This window comes from Cyprinodon variegatus, unplaced genomic scaffold (assembly GCF_000732505.1).
Source record: "Cyprinodon variegatus isolate N-32 unplaced genomic scaffold, C_variegatus-1.0 Scaffold433, whole genome shotgun sequence".
Classification (NCBI taxonomy): Eukaryota; Metazoa; Chordata; class Actinopteri; order Cyprinodontiformes; family Cyprinodontidae; genus Cyprinodon; species Cyprinodon variegatus.
In genome coordinates, this window is record NW_015150886.1 from 245,987 (window position 1) to 264,909 (window position 18,923).

An 18,923-nucleotide genomic window follows, 5' to 3' on the forward strand; every position below is an offset into this window, starting at 1 on the left:
GATGGGTGAAATGGTGGGGGTGGGGGGCAGATGGCGAGAGGGAAACTGGGGATGCATTAAGTATGCATGGAAGTCGAAAAAAAAAAATAAGTTTACAGATAATTGGCGTGGTTACTGAGGGGCTAAAACAACACTGCTTACCTTAGTTAACATTCTGCCGGCTAAACATGGCTTTTAAAAGGCATACACGCATTATATCACTCTTCTACTGTTTACAAGACAAATAAAAGCTTTTCAGTACAAAATTAAGAGGACCCCGAATATAACCATGATAATTAGTTGAAACACAAATGTCAAATCCTTTTCAGGGAGTTAACATTAGCATACAGATAATAGATATTTATTTATTTTTATTTCTAAATTTTACATCTTTTTTTCTGATGTAATGGGAGAAAAAAAAAGCAAAAGCCTAACTGTTTTGCTCTCCTACAACGCCAAGGGGTAATTACAATATTTTCCCAGAGTGAGAGGAATAAAAGAAACCCTCCCCTTCTTTGATAATGTTGCAGAAACATATTTACAGAGCACCACTGCTTGTGATTTATTAATATTAGAAGACAGCTTTTGTGTGCAGTGTTTTCGAGTGATTAGCACAGCCAGCTACAGTGAGCAAACTCGTAAGTGGATTAAATTATCAAAGTGGAATAAATCTAATGGTATAAATGTTTATTGGAAGTGAAGGACTTCATATTCCCGGTGCCGTCAGATTAGAGAGCAGATGGTCACCCTTATGCCAGCGTTGCAGTGAGAACGCTCGTGTCAGAGGCCGTACCTTTACCAATAACATGAACATATTTCTGGACAACACACAATTGCATTGGATACAGTGGATTTATCTAATTAATCCAATCATCTCTTTTGAATAGGGATTTCCATGCCCATTGGTCTTCTCCTTTCTGACTGAGATTGGCGTCTTTGTGCCAGGCATCCAGGCTGCCAGCCTAAGAGGCTGGTCTCCTTCTCAAGGAGACTGTTATGACCATGTGTAGCTCTTGCCAACCTCTGGCTGCGGCGAGGAGATAGGCAGTGTAGAGGGGCGAAAAAAAAGAAAAGAAAAAAAGAAATACTGGGACAGAAATATAAACACATCTAAACAACAATGCACACATATATTCTCATAAATGCAGTTGTAAACTTGATGTATACACAGATATAAATATTACACACAAGCACAGATCACTGGTAAACAGGGCTGCCACTCTGCGATCCACTTAATCTGTGATCAGATAAACTACAATAAAGGCAAGTCTGGCAATAGAGGGCACGGACTATTATGAATGATCTTTATGTCACTCAAGCATAGGCGCACACAAACAGCAATGCAAACACGCATACACACACACAAAGGAGGCCCCCTCACACTCTTATTTGACTTTGTGTGTGCTTCGCTGGGTTTATTATGACAGGCTGAGCGGCGGGGAGGGAATTAAACTGTTAAGCAGACATCAGAGGCTGTCTAATGTTTAATGCAGGAGCCGGGGCATGTGCTGACTGATAATGAATACAAACAGGCCAACGTCTTATTTGTTGTGCTTTTCATTGGGAATGACTCGGGTGCTTGACATCCACAGCTAATGTACTGTACGGGGCTATTGTTCTAAGCATCCACTCTTGCTTCCTTCCATATCTCTCTCTGTTTCTTTCTGTGTCTTATTTTCCTTTTTTCATTTCACATGTCTTCCTTTATTGTGCTGATTCTTCAAAGCTGGTCTGTCACTGCCGTCACCCAGGAAGCCCATCTCGGCCACGAAGTGACAGGATAATGTTGTAATTCTCATGGAATCACAATCTCCATCATGATAATGTGTTGATGGGATGTGGTAATAGTTGTTAAAAGGTCACCCAGTGTGCCGTAATTGGCTCTTTCATACTCCACTACGTTTACTACGACAGAAGGCATGACCTCGCTGGCAGAGATGGTAAATATGCCATCTTGAGAGTGTAATTATACCAGCCAAGCCTTCTTGGATCCCTTTCCCCCGCCTCCTTTGCCCTCTCGTGCTACTCGCTTATCTTACAATCCCACTTTAGATGTCCAAATGTAAGTGTAAGTTGGCATGTTGAATGAAACAAAGCCGCAGCACCATACTGTACCAATGCCACGATTGGCAGTTGTACAGTATTGTTAGCAATTGTTAAATGAAGACCTGCTTTTAAATGGCATCCATGAAAAAAAAAATAAAGGTTTCAAAAAAGACAAAAAAGGTTTCAACAACCTTATTTAAATTTAAATGGTAAAAAGGCTTTTCCACAAAAATACAATTTTATTTATAATATATATATATATATATGGGTGTGTGTGTGAGGTGTGTCTCAGTGTGTACAAACAGCATTGTAACATTTGTATTGCATTGTGACAGCACAGGGAATAAATAATAAATAACAATCCTACATAATTATTTTTTCAAAGACAACAGCCTCGACTCTGCCTTTAATTAGTTCAAACATACAATTAAGAGCGGGGAAAAAATGATTTATGTTTTTTGGGAGTTAGGTGTTAAGTAGAATCAATACTTTAATTAATACAGTGATACAAAGGGACTCTAAGTAAAAAAACATGATTACTAGTAAACATGTACACAAAACCTGAGCAGTCTTCCAGGTAAATTGCCTGTTTTGGTATCTGAGTTTTCTTTCTAATAATGCTCTTTCAAATTGTTTCAATTAATTTGAAAAGGTCTTAACTCAGACATTTTTTCTGTATCGCTTTATTACTTTGTTTTTGTAACAAAAGTATTTCCTAATTAAAATGAGTAATTAAGTTTAGCTTCTGCTGCGTAGTTGTTAATCAGTAATTCAGACGGTTATGAGTTTATTTTCTTCTGAAAGGATTGTATTTTGTTAATCAGGGATAGAAACAGGTGATTCCACAAATGAGAATTATTATATTAGAATAACTTTTTTTTTTTTTTTTTTACACATTAAACAATTGTGTGATTTTCTTTCCTAAAAGTCTTTACGGCCCACACCTGTGAGAAATATGTACATATAAAATAGATAAACTGCCACTATGTTATAATATCTCACTTTTTTTTATATTTTAGCCATTAAGATAAAACACATTTATTGCTTGTGATTTATTTAAAAATGTCATTTTTTTCAGTTTGATTGATTTTTTTCATGTTTTTCAATTCTTCTGGGAATTTTTGGTTGTTGGTGTTATGATGAGCAAACAAATCACCTAAAGAAGAATACTACATATCTTAAACAAATTTTGCAGATACACCAAAAACCTAATATTCTACTTTGTGTGTAATATTACTTGAGCTTAGTGTAATAGGGATACAGATCCATAGCACCTCCCTGTGGCACTGGCCATTTTGTTCTGTTCTCTATGAACTGACTACACTTCCAATATCTTATCTTACATCTGTTCTACTTATAGTCTCTTCTTATGTACCTCTTGAGGATTTCCTTGCCATCTTAAGATTACCCTGGTAAATTACATCATCATAAAACATTAAAAAAGAGCGCTTCTTTGTGAAAACTTATCATCCGCTCTGACAATATGCTTCATTCAGTTTAGGCGGGTATTGAAAACCGCTGCCATCATTGTAACATTGTTATGGTAACTGCTCGAGTGAAGTCACCAAATCTTATTGTAAAATCTCCTACAATATCATAATAACACTTGGAAGCGGGGGCAGCAGAGTTTGACAATAATATATCTGTGGAAATCTTTCTCCCTCCTCTCTCCAGATCCTCAGTGAGAGGCACATCAGAGGAGACATTTGCGCTTTATGAAGTGCATTCATTTGGCCATTTGCCATGTTTCCTCACCAGAGGACTGCTATGATGAATGAGAGAAGAGAAGAAGCAGATTTTCTCTCCCACCTCTCGGCTTTCCCCTGTGATTACTAATACAGAGCCCTGCAACCTCCCACACTATATGAAAACTGTAGGCTTGCTCTCATATCCAGGGTAATCCTCAATTTCCCAGAATCATTAAACTGAGACTAGCATCTCTGATGGCTGCGGATACTTGACGTATTATGATTATTATCATATGAACACCTTGTTTTTTCTTTGGTTGTTTTTTTTTATAACCTTGGAAAGTGGGTAAGTTGCCTAAAAAAACTGATATGGAACACTGATGTAATAGATTTTCTGGTTTGTTGAATTTGAAAATGAGAACTCCTGTTTTATGTGGATAAGATAAATCACAGGAATTCTGCCCTTAGCTGTTGTCATGATGGACAAAACAAGCATCAAGAGGGAATGGGATGTCTAGGAAAGGGAGGTTTAGATTCAACTTTGAAATACCCTCACCATGTTGTAGCACAGGAACAGATTATTTTATTGCTTTTAAACAAGGCAGGTTTTGCTGTGTACTTCACTGGTTCATCCCTGCAACCACCTGAAATATACGCCGGTGTCCAATGTCAAAACTGTCTGAAGCAGGAGACTCCCCAGCAGACTCCCCTTGTGCTTGTGGTATGGAAACACTAAAATGTCCAAATGCATCATTTAATGTTCACATAAACCAATGTTCCTGATTATGAATGCTACCCTTAGGTGAAATAAATAAAATTTATAAAGTTGAAATGCTGAATTCATAGAAAAAATGTAAACTACTACTGTTTTTTGGGGCGGGGGGGTCATTTGCTGCAGAGGGCGGACAAGGGAAATTTATGTGGAAGAAAAAAAATGTATGTTCAGCGGATCGTCTCCAAACCAAATGTATAATCCGCTGGTTTGCCCTCCCCTTCATAGCCTCAATCAGTTGTTCACAGTGTGTAATTCGCTGACATCTTCACCATGCAGAGACTTAAGAGAAGGCGCTCTCCCACTACCTCTGAGGGGAGGCATATACGAAGCTAGAACTGCAGCTAACCTGGCACCCCTTCAAACATCCTGCACGGTTTACTCATGGATAGGGTTGTTTACCAAAGGTAACAGAAAATGCTGGATACAAAACTAGAATAGCATTTTTGTACTATCCGCTTGGACAGCAATGTACATAGCTAAAGGTTTTTCAGCACTTAAGGCACTGTCTCCTGCAAGTTAATGACTAAAAATGTCCCAGAGCAATCCAAAACTGGAAGTGAGTGAGAAATGCATCACGGCCCAGAGGGTTATATTAGGAGATCTCCGTGTGGTCTTCAACATGAGTCCTTGTGACAATTTTGGTGGATGGGTCAGATGAAAGACAACAGAAGGAAAATAGGATCAAAAGCCATGTGCTTTCCTGTATCCCTACTTGTTCTAAGGGCCATACATAGTGCATTGGATTCATATCAAGGTCTTTGTACAGGGAAGAGAGTGGCCTTATTATTCTTTACTTCAATAACAAACTCACATCTCCCCCGCCATCAAAGGCACAGATCTCCACAAGTGAAGATACACATCATATATGAGTCATTCATCTTCCTTGAAATTTAAATAACTCCTTTGAACAATGTCTTTGGAAATATGTGGGCCACATAAGTACAGTGCCTTGCAAAAGTATTCATACCCCTCGAACTTTTTCACGTTTTTGGCAGGTCAACCAAAGTTCCATATGTTTGATAGAGTCCACCTATGTGAGATTGCATATAATAAATCTGTTAAATCTAGACTTCTGGGATTTTGTGGATTTTTGTTGTTTTTTTTAGTTGAGTCATCCCAAGCTTTTAACCATCGTATGAAGCATGGGTTAACCCTGTCATTAAAATGTTAGTTACAGACAATGGTAACATGATGGGAAACCTACTGTAAATTGACAGGCAGGGTTAAGTGGTCATGGATTGGAGGAAAAAAAAACAAGGTGTCCATGGTGTCTCTGGATTACCTGCAGCAATCCAAAGCTTAAGTGGTTAACAGGACAACTATTAGTTGTGCCACCTGAAAGGTATTTAATATAGGAAAAATATGCTAAGCCAAACAATTTCTGGCCAATAGAAAGTGCCGGAACACTTAAAAGTGTACATCAGCATTACAACAGTATGTTATCCCTATGTGAGACTTCTGACACCAAATGTGAGGGATTCTGCACAAACTAGCCAGAAAACCACTGAATTGTTTTTTTTTTTTTTTAAGTCCTAATTTATCCCAAAAAAAAATTCAAAAAATGATAAACTGGGCCCAAAAACAGAGGTCAACAAAACAGAATTCAACCCAGGCTTTAACATAAAGAACTCAAGCACAAACTGACCTAACAAACAGGACATGAGGGAAACTTAAATAGTGGCTGATCGGACCACTGTTGACACACAAGGTGGATAACTGACTAACAAGCCTAATAAACAAATAAACTTAATTAAACAGATAAATACTGGCCAGACACTAAATACACAAAAATGTCAAATTTAACTAATTAACAAAATTACCCAAACAAAGAATATTTAAACAAATGATAAACAAATATCCCTTCCCATTACAAATGGTTTGACCCACTGATTAGCCGGCAACAGCCAATTGAGGAAAGCTGGAGCTCATTGCAGCCCTCCACCAGCAGATCCCAAGGAAACTGGCAACTCAAAGAAAAAAGACATTAATCAATTGCATCTTGACAAAAAAAAAAAACAACCTCAAATAACCTCAACGACAAATAAAGTTAACTAAATGTGTGCACTGCAAAAAGCTAACTTAAAGTCAGGCAAATGAAAATATATGAAATGTACAACTCGTTTTGAAAATGAAATATACTATATACTATAATACATGGCAGTGGTAACACCATTACACTTAGACTTAGAAAAACGTTATTGTAATTTTGTGTAGTGTTTACAAAGCGAAATTTCGATGCATACACCTTTCAACAGTGAAGGAGCAGCTTAGTAGTGAAATGAACATTACCATTTATTAAGTGCAGTAGTGGTTAACTGACTTTTAACAGTTAAAAGTCATGTTGCAAAAGACATTGATATGGAAAGGTTCAGTGCCGTGCAAAATAAATAAATATGGTGCAAAATGCACTAGAACATTGAGTTTTGTACCGTCTAAAGGGATCAGCCATGTTGGTAATGCAAATATGATGTTTTCAAGTGTGATGGAAGATCTTGATTTGAGTCTTGAGTAGAGTTTCAACAGTTCAACATCCTGATGGCAGAGGGGAAAAAGCTGTGCAGAATCTGCTGGTCCTGAATCGAATGCTGCGAAGCCTCTTCCCAGAGGGCAGCAGGGAGAACAGTCCATGGTGGGGGTGAGAGGGATCGCTGATGATGTTACGGGCTGGGGACACACACTGCTGGAATTAAATGTTTTTTAATGGAGGCAAGAGGGGCCTCGATGATCTTCTCTGCTGTCCTCACCCCACCATGGTGAGGGTTTTGTTTTTCTTCATAAGGGACAGGGAAACTGGGCACGTTGTTTGAGAAAATAAACTAAACTGGATACAGGACAATACAGGACCAATGTTCCAATTTGACCCTAATCAACACCAGACTTAAATGTATTTCAAAATCAGTAGTATGACCAGAAAATATATGTTTCAGATATGCCTTATCCAATATGATTAAACTTCAGCTATTGCCAAATAAAATGGAGTTTCTAGATGTGTAAAACCAGCAAAGAAATATTTTACTAGATTTGCAGTTTTAATTAAAGTCTAGACCAACTTTATTAAATCCGAAAGAGAATTGAATTTCCGCATAACGTGGTTTTACAAAGCATTGACTCAAAAAGGCAACTTACAAATACAGTATATAGCATATTTTTAATACCTAGATTGGGTACCAATTTCCTCCCACACTGAAGCACCGCCTTGTTTTAGTTTATCACATAAAATCCCAATAAAAACATTGAAATTTATGGTTGTAAGATGATGGAATGTGAAAAGTTGAAGTAATATAAACACCATTGCAACACACTGTACAGTAACTACAGGTGCTGTAATTTACAACATTCATACAAGACACTTTAGCTGAATTCTCCCCCCCACCCACTCACCCTCCCAACTTCACATTACATAGCATAAGAAATGTGGCTCACTTTTCTCACTCTGCAAAACTACAGCACATAACTTTTCATACCTTTCAATCAAGTCCTATTCGCATCCCAGTAACAACATTCCCTCCCTCGCCCAGAGTGACAATAACTAAGTTGTCCACATCCATTCCACACAGTTATCTGCCCGTAGCCTATAAAACAGAAATAACGTGGAGGTTTACTCACAGTGAGGGGTTACTCTCAGACCGGACCTGGGCAGCCATTTGAAGTGACAGGACCGCCCATCATGCGCCTCTAACGGGGTCAGGGGGCCTTATGGGGACTTGATCCAGAGCGAGGCCAAGGGGACTGGGCCTTTAGAGAGGATGGATGGAGTGGTGGTGAGAAGGAAGGACAGGCTGATTACATCATTTTTCAGACCCACCAAAAGGCCCAGTAAGGACCTCTGGGCAGCTGGATTGACAGTTGGCCTCTCTGCTAATACATTTTGGAGGTATTTGTCAAAATGAAGAAATTGTTCCAGCTGACCTATCTCGCTCAGCTGTGAGTGACTCAGTTGGTGAGACTTGGCGAATAAATGAGAACCCAAGTCATAACAAGCATTCATCTCTATGAAAAGCCCCTACTTCAAAAAAAAAAAAAAAAAGAGAAATAAAACCTCACGAGTGTGAGGAAATAACGTTAGGGCAAACAAGTCTGGGTTGGAGTTAATCACCCCTTCTGTATGAAACATATACTGTAGTTGGCTTCTGCTTCTGTTGGAGGGGAGGTGTTTTGTTTTTCTGCATTTCCTGAATATCTACAAATATTCCCTCAAGGCACACTGCAGTGCGATGTTGCGCCACCTGTTTTCAAGGCGCAGGCATTCCCCGGGGCCCCTCGACAAATCATCTTCCTTGTTTCTCCTGCGGGGAAAGAGACACAGTCACTTCTGGGCTTTGGGTGTCATATCATAGCTAAAAGATGCTAGAGCAAATTCGACATTTCCTTCCATCCCAACAGGTAAGGTGAGAATCAACAAAGCAAGAAATTGTGAAATTAGAAAGCCAGGAGTTATGCTTTTAAAAAGCAAAAATCTGCCAGAATAAAAGTGGTAACCAGAATCTCAGTAAAGAATATGATCTAAAATTTTATTTGGTCCTAGATTTTAACCATTTCTCTAATATACAACTAATTAAATCTTGGACAAATATACAATTTTTTTTTTTTTTTTATTGCAGAAGCTTTATGTTATGATTGTGCTATAATAAAGATAATCTGACAGCATTTATATAGAGGGTAAGCCACAAAAGGCTTTCACCAATAATAAAGGCTATTCACAGAGTGCAAAGTCCTTAGATATTAATAAAAAGTTAAGTTGTGAAAACCAAATTCAAAAGTTTAGGTGAGTTTCAAAAGGTGAAACAACTTTGATGGCAATAATCTCAGAGTCTTGAGTATAATTCAAGAGTGTGTGGAGCAATGTCATCTGCTGGAGTAGGTCTACTGAATTTTATCAAGTTAGGTGTTAAGGCAGATATCTACACGGAAATCTCTTATGCTTTATGGAGATGATGTCATTTTACCGTTGGACCAGCAACCCTGTCAAAAACCGCAAAGCAGGATTATCACTGCCAGCTTTAATGACCATGACAACGCTGTGTTGGATTAGCCAGAAAACTGACCCAGCAAAAAAAAAAAAAAGAGAGTGGACCAAAACTGCAGACAAATTGAAAGCGTCTATTAAAGCAACCTTGGATCCATTTACATCACAGCTGAACTGCAGACTTATCGCCTCATGGTTCAAATTTATGCAAAACGGACCAAGTGTTGGGTGCAAACAAAGACACACTTTCAGTAGGCTGACCCTGTGGTATTGAATATAAAATCTTTAGTAAGGTCAAGGCCAAGTTTCTGCATTTTGTGATTTAATTAGATGAAAGATGTGGTCATCAATACAAACATAATTAAACTATAGAAGTAATAAAACCTTAAAAAAATTTGTTTATGGAGTTACATTGCAATTAGATTTTATTATTTAGGATGAAATGAGTTAGGTTTCTATATGAATGCTCTTTAATTTTGCTTCGCCATAGCAACACTAAAGTCTCATCCAACCAGATCTAGTATCTTTATTTGAAACTTAATGTCTGACCTGGATTCAGATTACTGTTTTCAATCACCATCTTCCTTCAAGGTTATTGGCCAAAATCCAAAGGTTGCTCTGGGATCCCACTTTATCAGAGGCAGAGCAACATGCAGAGTTAATAATTTGGTCTGTGTTTTACAGCTGTTACACAATGGACACTGTGTAAACCTCTTACGGCACCAGGGCCACAGAGCTTCCCATTTTTGGAACCGCAATCCGTCTCTGTAAGTCACTCAATGACAAACAAATGAAAAAAGTATGTCATGGCAAAGAAAAGAACAAGACAAGAGTAATTGGTGGGAGCTTAATTTGTAATGCTAACAGTGTGTTACATTATGTTCTTTTGATGAGGTAGTCGAAAGGCAGTGCCTGTGATGAAATTTTCCCTTAATAGCCCTGGTGTGAAACTTCCTATAGATTTCCATTAGTCTCCCAATGTAGTGTGAGAAAGTAGTTACAGAGGCAGCGAGGAGGTGCTGCCATACTGAACATCTGCTTTCCCCATTGCAAGCTGAGCCAAGAACACATTAAGAGCTACAGGTAAGCAGCACCCCAGCACTCCTCGGCAAGGCTGGGATCGTTGTAAGCTTCTACATTCAATATAGATTAGGCTAACATTATAATGCCGCTGTTCACCCAGAGAGCAAACATTGTTAAAAATTTAAAAAAGTGAGTTTTTTTCCTGATAAAAAAAAGAAGAAAAAAGGGAGTGTGGTTATTTACTGCTCAGCGTGGCATAGTTCTTATGATGGAACTGACATCTGTCAACAATGCCTTTATTTTTTGGAAAAATGAATATATTTACAGTGTGATTCAGAACTCCCTCTAGACAGTTCTACTCCCCCCTTTATGCACCCCTGTATTTCATTCAAAGCAGAGTCTCACCAAAGGAAACTCTTCTATTATCCAGCCTAACACTGCAGACTGAGGAGAAACACTGGGTAAAACAGAGACTTAATATTTCATATTGGATAGATTATTCCTCTGCACAAAGACGTTTCCTTCTGTTTTTATTTTTTTTCCTCCCTCCCTCACATTGCAACGCCCTCATTAAAAATGGGACACTGCACATTGAAACTTTTTAAAAATTCAAATATTTTCCTTCAATCTTTAAAGAGCTTATATCTAATGAACTAAGATTTAATTTGGCATGGCTTAACATCCATTTGCACTGTTCATAATTAGGAATGCAGGCCTCTGTATTAAAATGAAGGGGCAAAGCCCTCAGTAAGTTCCCAAGTGAAACAAGAATTGGTTCCACTTTAAGTATTAATTGATTGGCTTTGCAGTATCCCTTACAGGAGGAGAGTACACACACACACCCCCTACATTCAACCACTCATACACACACACACGCACACACACACACACACACAATTTACAGAGCACTCATTTCTCATCAATCTGGTGCTGCTTCATTTGCCTGTCTCTCATTCCCCCAGAGGGGGACAACCTATCTGCTAGCAGAGCTTAGCATTTGATCATGAGTGTCAATATCAAACTGCAAAGCAGGATTACACACTGCTGTTGTCAATAGGCGTAATGGTTTTACATGTGTTAAGGTTAACTCAGCCATTTAATGTGCACGGCACCTCCAAGATAATCATTAAAAAAAAAAAGAAAGGACTTAAAAATGTCACAGAAGCCTCAGCAGACCTGGGCCTATGCAATGATCACACGCTATACTCAGAGGGTCTTGTTGCATTTTTCTCTTTTCCAAGATTTGACAGCTTATGACTATGGAGAAGACTATTTCTCCTCTATGAGACTAGTCTTCAAGGTATTTGATTCAAATTTCCTGCAAAGAGATATTGTCTGTGATGTATGATCAGACTGTCTGCAGAGTCACCAGAGATGCTATTATTGATCATAGGCCTGACCTAATATAAATTCTGTTAACTGTTTATTAAGGGGGAGCTTTAGTGCTGCACAAAGAGTGCTCTTTGTTGATCATTTCATTTCACAGTGGACTGTAATTCTGATAACTTTAGACATATAAAACGATTTCTTTTCCTACTTTAGCTTCAAACTGTTGAAAATTTAACCGAATGTCTGCCTGTTCCATTCCAGTTCTTTTTGTGTGTCTTGTGTTGGTGTGTGTGTGTGTGTGCATTCAAGTGTAGCTACAGGAGTCTCTTACATTTATTTCTCACAATGAAAAAAAAAAATAACACTCTTCCACCGTAAACCTTTACCCGTGCAAGTGACAGCTAAAAAATCCCCCACAATGCTGTGAATTAGGAAGCGGTCTATTAAACACATGATCACATGATGTGGGATTAGCGGACTGAAGTCTTCAAAGCTGCTATTACAACTCCTGAGATGTGATACAGGCTCCCCCACTGCTCTCTGCAGGGGCGTGTGGCTCTTCCTCAGAGAATTACCTGACACTGTCGTGTTTGCGCTCTGGGAGACAAGTGCTGTGGCTCAGAGTGGAACAGCCAACATCCGTCAGAAATGCTCACTCCATGCTGCGCTGAGCCAACAAACCCTGCATTTAATCCCATGTGTGAGCTGCCATGATGGCTACATGAGTTGACATCAGAGAAAAAGAGTTAAGGTGCTAAGGCTGGAATGATGGGTGATAAAGTGGATTACAGATTAGGAAATGCCATCATGCCTGAATACAGAGAGGGATTCACTGTTTGGTGATCAACCTTGTGTAATCTGGAGATACTGTCATGTTGTTAACATTAAAGGTGGAGACATTTCAGTGATTATCACAAAGGCTGAATTGTGTGCTTTATGTATGTTAAAGTGCTACAATTAATACATTATTATAAAATTTTTTTTTTTTACTCATCAAAAGCAGATCAGTATATTTTAAGTGGATTTTGTCATAAATATATATCCAGTTAGTATCTTAGTTAGTACGACACTTGGTATTTTTATGTTCTATAAATATTAAATAGATGTGGACTAAACTAAAGCAGGCAGCTAGACAGAAATAGGCCTAGAACAAAATTGACTACTGTCTTAAAAAACATTCCTCTCTAAAACACTAGTTTAACTTCTAAAAATCATTGTGCGTATTTATGTGTGTCAACACAAACTCAGAGCATATACTGTAAATCATGGCTCCTAAATCTGCTGTAAAGGAATTAGCAGTTGATACACCTAAGAGTTGCTGGAAAATGCTAAGTGATGTCACCTAATTTGCATCATCGGCCATGGGTAAATAGTTGTAATAGATACAGTTAGAGAGAGAGAAACAATAACTGGGAGAAAAAAAGAAAAAAAAAATACTCAACATATGAATGACACTACAAACCATTTCATTTTTTGTAACTTTCCAAACCAAAGTTTAATCCCACCCCCTTTATTCATAGTTGGGACTTGTAAAATTAATAAATAGATTTCCTCTGCTCTGACCTCACCAGGGACTGACTGCTGTGTACTGTAAGGGGTGGTCTGTGAGTATACAGAGGCTAAAAACAGCTCTTACAATGATAAGCTAAATTTTCTAATCTGAGTTAGTAATATCAGAGAAAAACTCACTAGATTTTTTACAAGTCTTTTTTTTCTGAGTCACAAGCAGCGTCTGAATACCTGCTAAAAAAATTGATGCTTTCAATAGGTTAGCACAACTAAGGAACTCTAAAGTAACAAACTGGAATTAATAAGGCTGCAGAAAATCAGTAAAGAACTGTTTACTTAAACTTTTATGAAATATTTCCTTGTACTCCATTTGTTATCAGTCAGACCTTATCCTGACTAAAAATACCTTGCATGTTCTGTTCTCATTTTACACAACAGGGATAAATGGTGACACACGCCTCTTAAATCTATGCCCTGTGTAATCGCCCTGATAAGACAAGATGTTGTCAGAAGGCCAACTAATGGATTTATGCAAAATAAAAACACTACATTTGATAAAGTCCTTATAAACTTTTAGAACTTCACTGAAAAAAAAAGATCCTGAAAAGTCTTTTTAAAATTGAAGCAGGTTCCAAGGCTGGTTGTTTATAGATGCTCTGTCTGAAAAAAATAGTATATTAGCACGTTTATGGTGTTATTACTGCCGTATAGCCCATAATATTGTATATAACAACAAACAATAAAAATAGGAGAAATAAAGGAGAAAGAGACATAATTTGAGGATGAGAAAAAAGTGATTGTATTCTGAACTTCAAGTTACCTTTTCTAAAGCTGAACACTGGGAATTCGGACCTCCCAGCGCAAACATTAACGGGCTGAAATGCAGCTCTGGATGTAACAAAGGAAACAATACCAGGGAAGAGAGCCAAGACGGCAGAGCTGGCACGCCTGTTCCTGGGACCATGGGAATTTGGCTCCCAGAAATAATGGGGTTGAACAGGGCCCAGCACCACTGCTACTGTAGCTGGGAAAATGGTGCACTGCAAGCCAGGCTCCATCCAGGGAGACTTAAAACGAGCGAAGGAGGAGGGAAAAAAGGAATGAAATATACAGTATAGGTTGCACCTCACAGTGTGAAGTGAGATGAGTAAAATAATGGAGGAAGGAAAAGCTGGTCTTATGTTTGTCCTGAGCAAGTGATGGTAAATCAGAAACATTGCCCGGCTTTGTGGCTGGATGTGAGCGAACATAATGGACTGTATGGACAAACTGCCACCTGGGCAGAAAAATGGAAGACAATAAAAAAATAATAGGCGTGCATGATCTAAAGGGTCCTTAATGTTTACTTTACAACATGTGGACAAAACTAAGGAGAATTATTGGTGCATGTGTATTTATGATATTGGTAATGTTAATGTTAGCAGCCCTTCTCCAGCCTAATTAGGACAATAAAAGGCTATGGGCTAATGTATGACTGCCATGCCAAAGCTAATGAATGCCTGGTGTACCTTGTTTCCTCCCAGGCGTCCTTGGACTGTCATCTCCAACCTTTTGATGTTGTATCTGATTATCCAGGCAGCGATTAATCATGATTAAGTAAGCACCAAGTCTCTGAGAGGGAATGCAAAAGTGGAGAGGGTGGGTGGACAGCAGGAAAGTTGCCCAGGTTCAGGCCTTCATTCCACGGCAGTACGGTCTCCTGCTTCTGCCAAGTGGACAGTGGTAATGAGACAGCAAAGCAAAGAAAAAAAGAAAAAAATTACAGATTTAAATTTTTTATTTTCTTTTTCAAGTATTGCAAAAAGTATGATTCATTATCCAGGCCAGCCGTTATCCAAGCCATTGCTGAGCCTTTCCAGGAAATGTCTCTTGCCTTCTCTGACAACAACCAAATTAGACTCAACTACATATTTTCACATGGCCTATGCTTCCTGAAAAAAAAAAAAAAAGGGAAATCCTTTTGCATGTTTAGTTGACACAGACATTTCAATATCACTCGCCACTCCAGCAACATTTTTCTTCTTTGATATGAGTTTATGGAATATAAATGGGTTGGAGCAAACCTAAGGTAACCACCTATTGGCCTCCATGCATTTCTAATGTAACCCAATCTGCCTGTGTTCACAGCGTAGAGCTGGCTTCATTACTCTGAGGAGCTGAGTCTTTTTGCCAGAGCCCTGCCTTTTCAGCAAATAGATCACCCTTGTGACTGGGAACTCTGTACTGTACGCACCATCTGAAAGCTGGAGCTGTTTGCCCAGGTGCCAAAATAATCAAGTTCAACTCACGCGGCGGGTTATGAAAGGATATTTACGGTGGGAATACCCTGGTTTGACACGCGTCGCCCAAACGCATGATCAAATGAGCCCACTTCGAAAAAGGAGATTTCCAGGTACTGGCACGGAAGTCTGCTCTTGTGATGACACCAACTCAATCACCGTTACTTTGAAGTCAGAGTGGGAGGGTTAGTGCAGTAATGGGTTTGGACAAAGGTACAATGATCTTTCTTTCTGTTTTTTTTTTTCTTTTTTTTTTTTTAACTCTCCAGCCCTTTTCTGTTAATGTGTTTAGCATTCCCCATTTGTAATGGGTTTCCCAGCAAACTAGGTGGGTGGAGGTCCTTGTTGAAGTAAGTTTTGCGACAAACGTTTAAAGCCACACATTAATGCACTATCAATAGTTCAACTTTTTAAGTGGTCCACTTGGACAACCGGTATGTAATACTTACTTTTCTGCTACACTGCTGCTGCCGCTCATTGCAAGATGTGTTTTTTCCGATTAGGGCTGATGTGAAGGAATTTATCTTGAGAGCTCAAACTGGAAACCACACAGGCATGCAATGGTTTTCCTCTCAGGGTTTTTTCTTTTAGGCAAACCTAAAACTTGATCTATGTGGCTCAAGGTCATAAGAGCCTGTTAGCACAATTTCTTTTAGTGCCAAACAATGAAATAATATAGGATGGTGTGGCTTTTGCTTGACAATAATATCAATAGTTTTACATAATTCAGCAAATAAATAGGACACAAAATAATGTGGTTGTCTAAATCACTGTTTTTTTTTATTCTTTTCTATTTTTAACTCCCATTTTATAAGGCCTTATTAAACTCAACAAATAAGAATGCTCCTTTTTTTCCATTTGCGCTTAAAAAATTATAAAAATGTATGTTTCTATCCATTACATACATAATGACACAAAAAAGGTCAGGTTATAATGAAGCCTGGTAAAGAAGTTTTATACATGCAGAAGTAATATTACAGACTGCTGTGTCACATGTTTTAAAGGTGTTGGACTCAGTATGGTTGAGGATTTTCATACAGATAAGTTTGAGAAACAAATGTGGTGGTTTTAATCTTCTAGCCCCCCAAGAAGAGGGGAGGCTAACAGCAATGAATCGAAAGCATTCATCTACTTTGGTTTTTGTTGGATAACATAAGGAAAAATTAGACATATAATATTTTCTTCCTCATGCCTTTCAAGGTATTTAAGCTACTGCCATTTAAAAGTCAAACTTTAAAAAATAAGACATGTAATTTTGTTTAAAATTGCTGAAGGTATCATTTAAGGAAGGGTTTGTTTGAATAAAATGTTTGTGTAGGAGCTTAGCTGAATGGTGGAAGGGATTATGTTGCTGCACTGATGTAGGAGTGAATATAATTTGAGAAAATTCAATTAAACTATTATACAAATAGTAGGTGATATTAAAATTCAGAACCGTGTCTTTAAAGTTTAAAAATAGTCAAATGTGTTGAGATGGTTAACAACCATAAAGGTATAGTGGAGGAATTTCGCGAATTTTTGAAAAGACCCGCCCTCTCTACTTTAAAACGAAAATGTACATGAACAACCCTGTACCCGCTCCCAAGGGGAAACACCAAGTAGACGTGTACGAGAACATGCATAAGCCCATTTCTCTTCGTGCACGCTCTGTTTAACAGTTGCTGTTTGCATTGCTCATACAAGCTTACTTTCCAAAAGAAGATTTGCAATTTTTCCATGTCAGGCTCACCACTGGTAAATGAAAATGGGGGCCAGCACGTACAGTAGGATGGCCTTACATAAACATATCAACAGAATGATTGACAATTAGGAGGACCACTTATTTTGATGATCCAACTAGAAAAAGAATATCCTCCAGTATACCTTTAACACAATTATCTTTAATACCGACTTTTTCATTGACTGCTGGAGATAGGCACCAGCACCCCTCGCGACCCCACTTGGGACAAGCGTGTAAAGAAAATGGATGGATGGATGGATGGACCGATTTTGAAAATAGTTATATACCAATTTTTAAACAATTTAAAATGTTTAAGAAAGTTTAATTGTTGTGATTAGTATAAGTCAAAGTACAAGTCTAATAAGTCATATGAATGTATTAAGATTGGGTAATTTATGGGTCAGGGAACAAAAGCGTGCAAAACAATGCAGGTGTGTGGTTGCTTCACATATTTCACTAAATAAAAATTTTTTTTATCATCTAGAAAGACATAAACACCATTATAAAAACACCTAAAACACCATTTATAAAAACATTTCAAACATGTCAGCTGAGTATGCTTAACTTGAAATCCAAAAAATGAAAGCAGGAGTTTTATGTAAAAGGATGTGGAGATTTACTGGTGGGTTCTCTTTGCATAGTCGGTACAAAGAGAACATACCAGTGCTCCCAGCGCAACTTTAAAATCAATTTTCAAAATGATTATTACACATATGTATTGTCATGAAACCTTTAGGTCACACTTTGTTTTGCATTTCTGGTGATTTGGATATCATTAAACCTTTAGCACACATAGAACTGTATTGTTTCTTTAGTGTTTTTAGAATCATATAAGGCAGATAAATCCTTTAATATTTGCCTGCCGCTACTTCTATTTCAGACAATTAGCAAATCCCCTGCAATCATACTTAGCTTGATCGTATGAAATTAAAGTGCATTCTGACTTAACAAAAATAGAGTTACAGTTGGCTGGTCTGATTATAGGATAAAAAGCCCTATAACTGCTTAGAATTATAAATTTGGCATTGTAATATTGATACTTTTAAGGTTTTCTGTAATTTGTGCACAAATCACATATTTGTAGACCAGTCCAGAAGCTAATTCCACTTCTAATGAGTTCCCCAGACCAGGAGGGGCCCATAGCACACACAACGTTTGCTAATACCTCAGGCCGGTTCGGAGGAGGATGAACAGTTTCCACCTTCATATTTTTTACATTCCATCTATCTTTCTGTTTTTCCTGCTTGAAACCAGAAATTTGTTCTTAAATCATAGCAAATGGTGTGTGTTCTGTGTGTAGTTTAGAAAAACAAAATAACCCCAGATGATTGTACTTTAACTGAATGTTTCCCTCACAGCCTAGTGTTTAAGTGGAAAACTTCCCAACCACAGAGACATAAATCAGCCACCCTGTCCTCGAGGTTTTATCATAGAAATGTAAAACCAGTCTTTCAGAGCCAATATGAAAACATGGGAAAAAGAAAGAACCATGAAGTTATGCTCTTGTTCCCATCAAACACAAGTGGAAATCGAGGAGATCATCATATAATTGGCTGGGCTGTGTGTACACATGTCTCCCTCCAGTTCCAGCACAGTCTTTCAGTTCAAC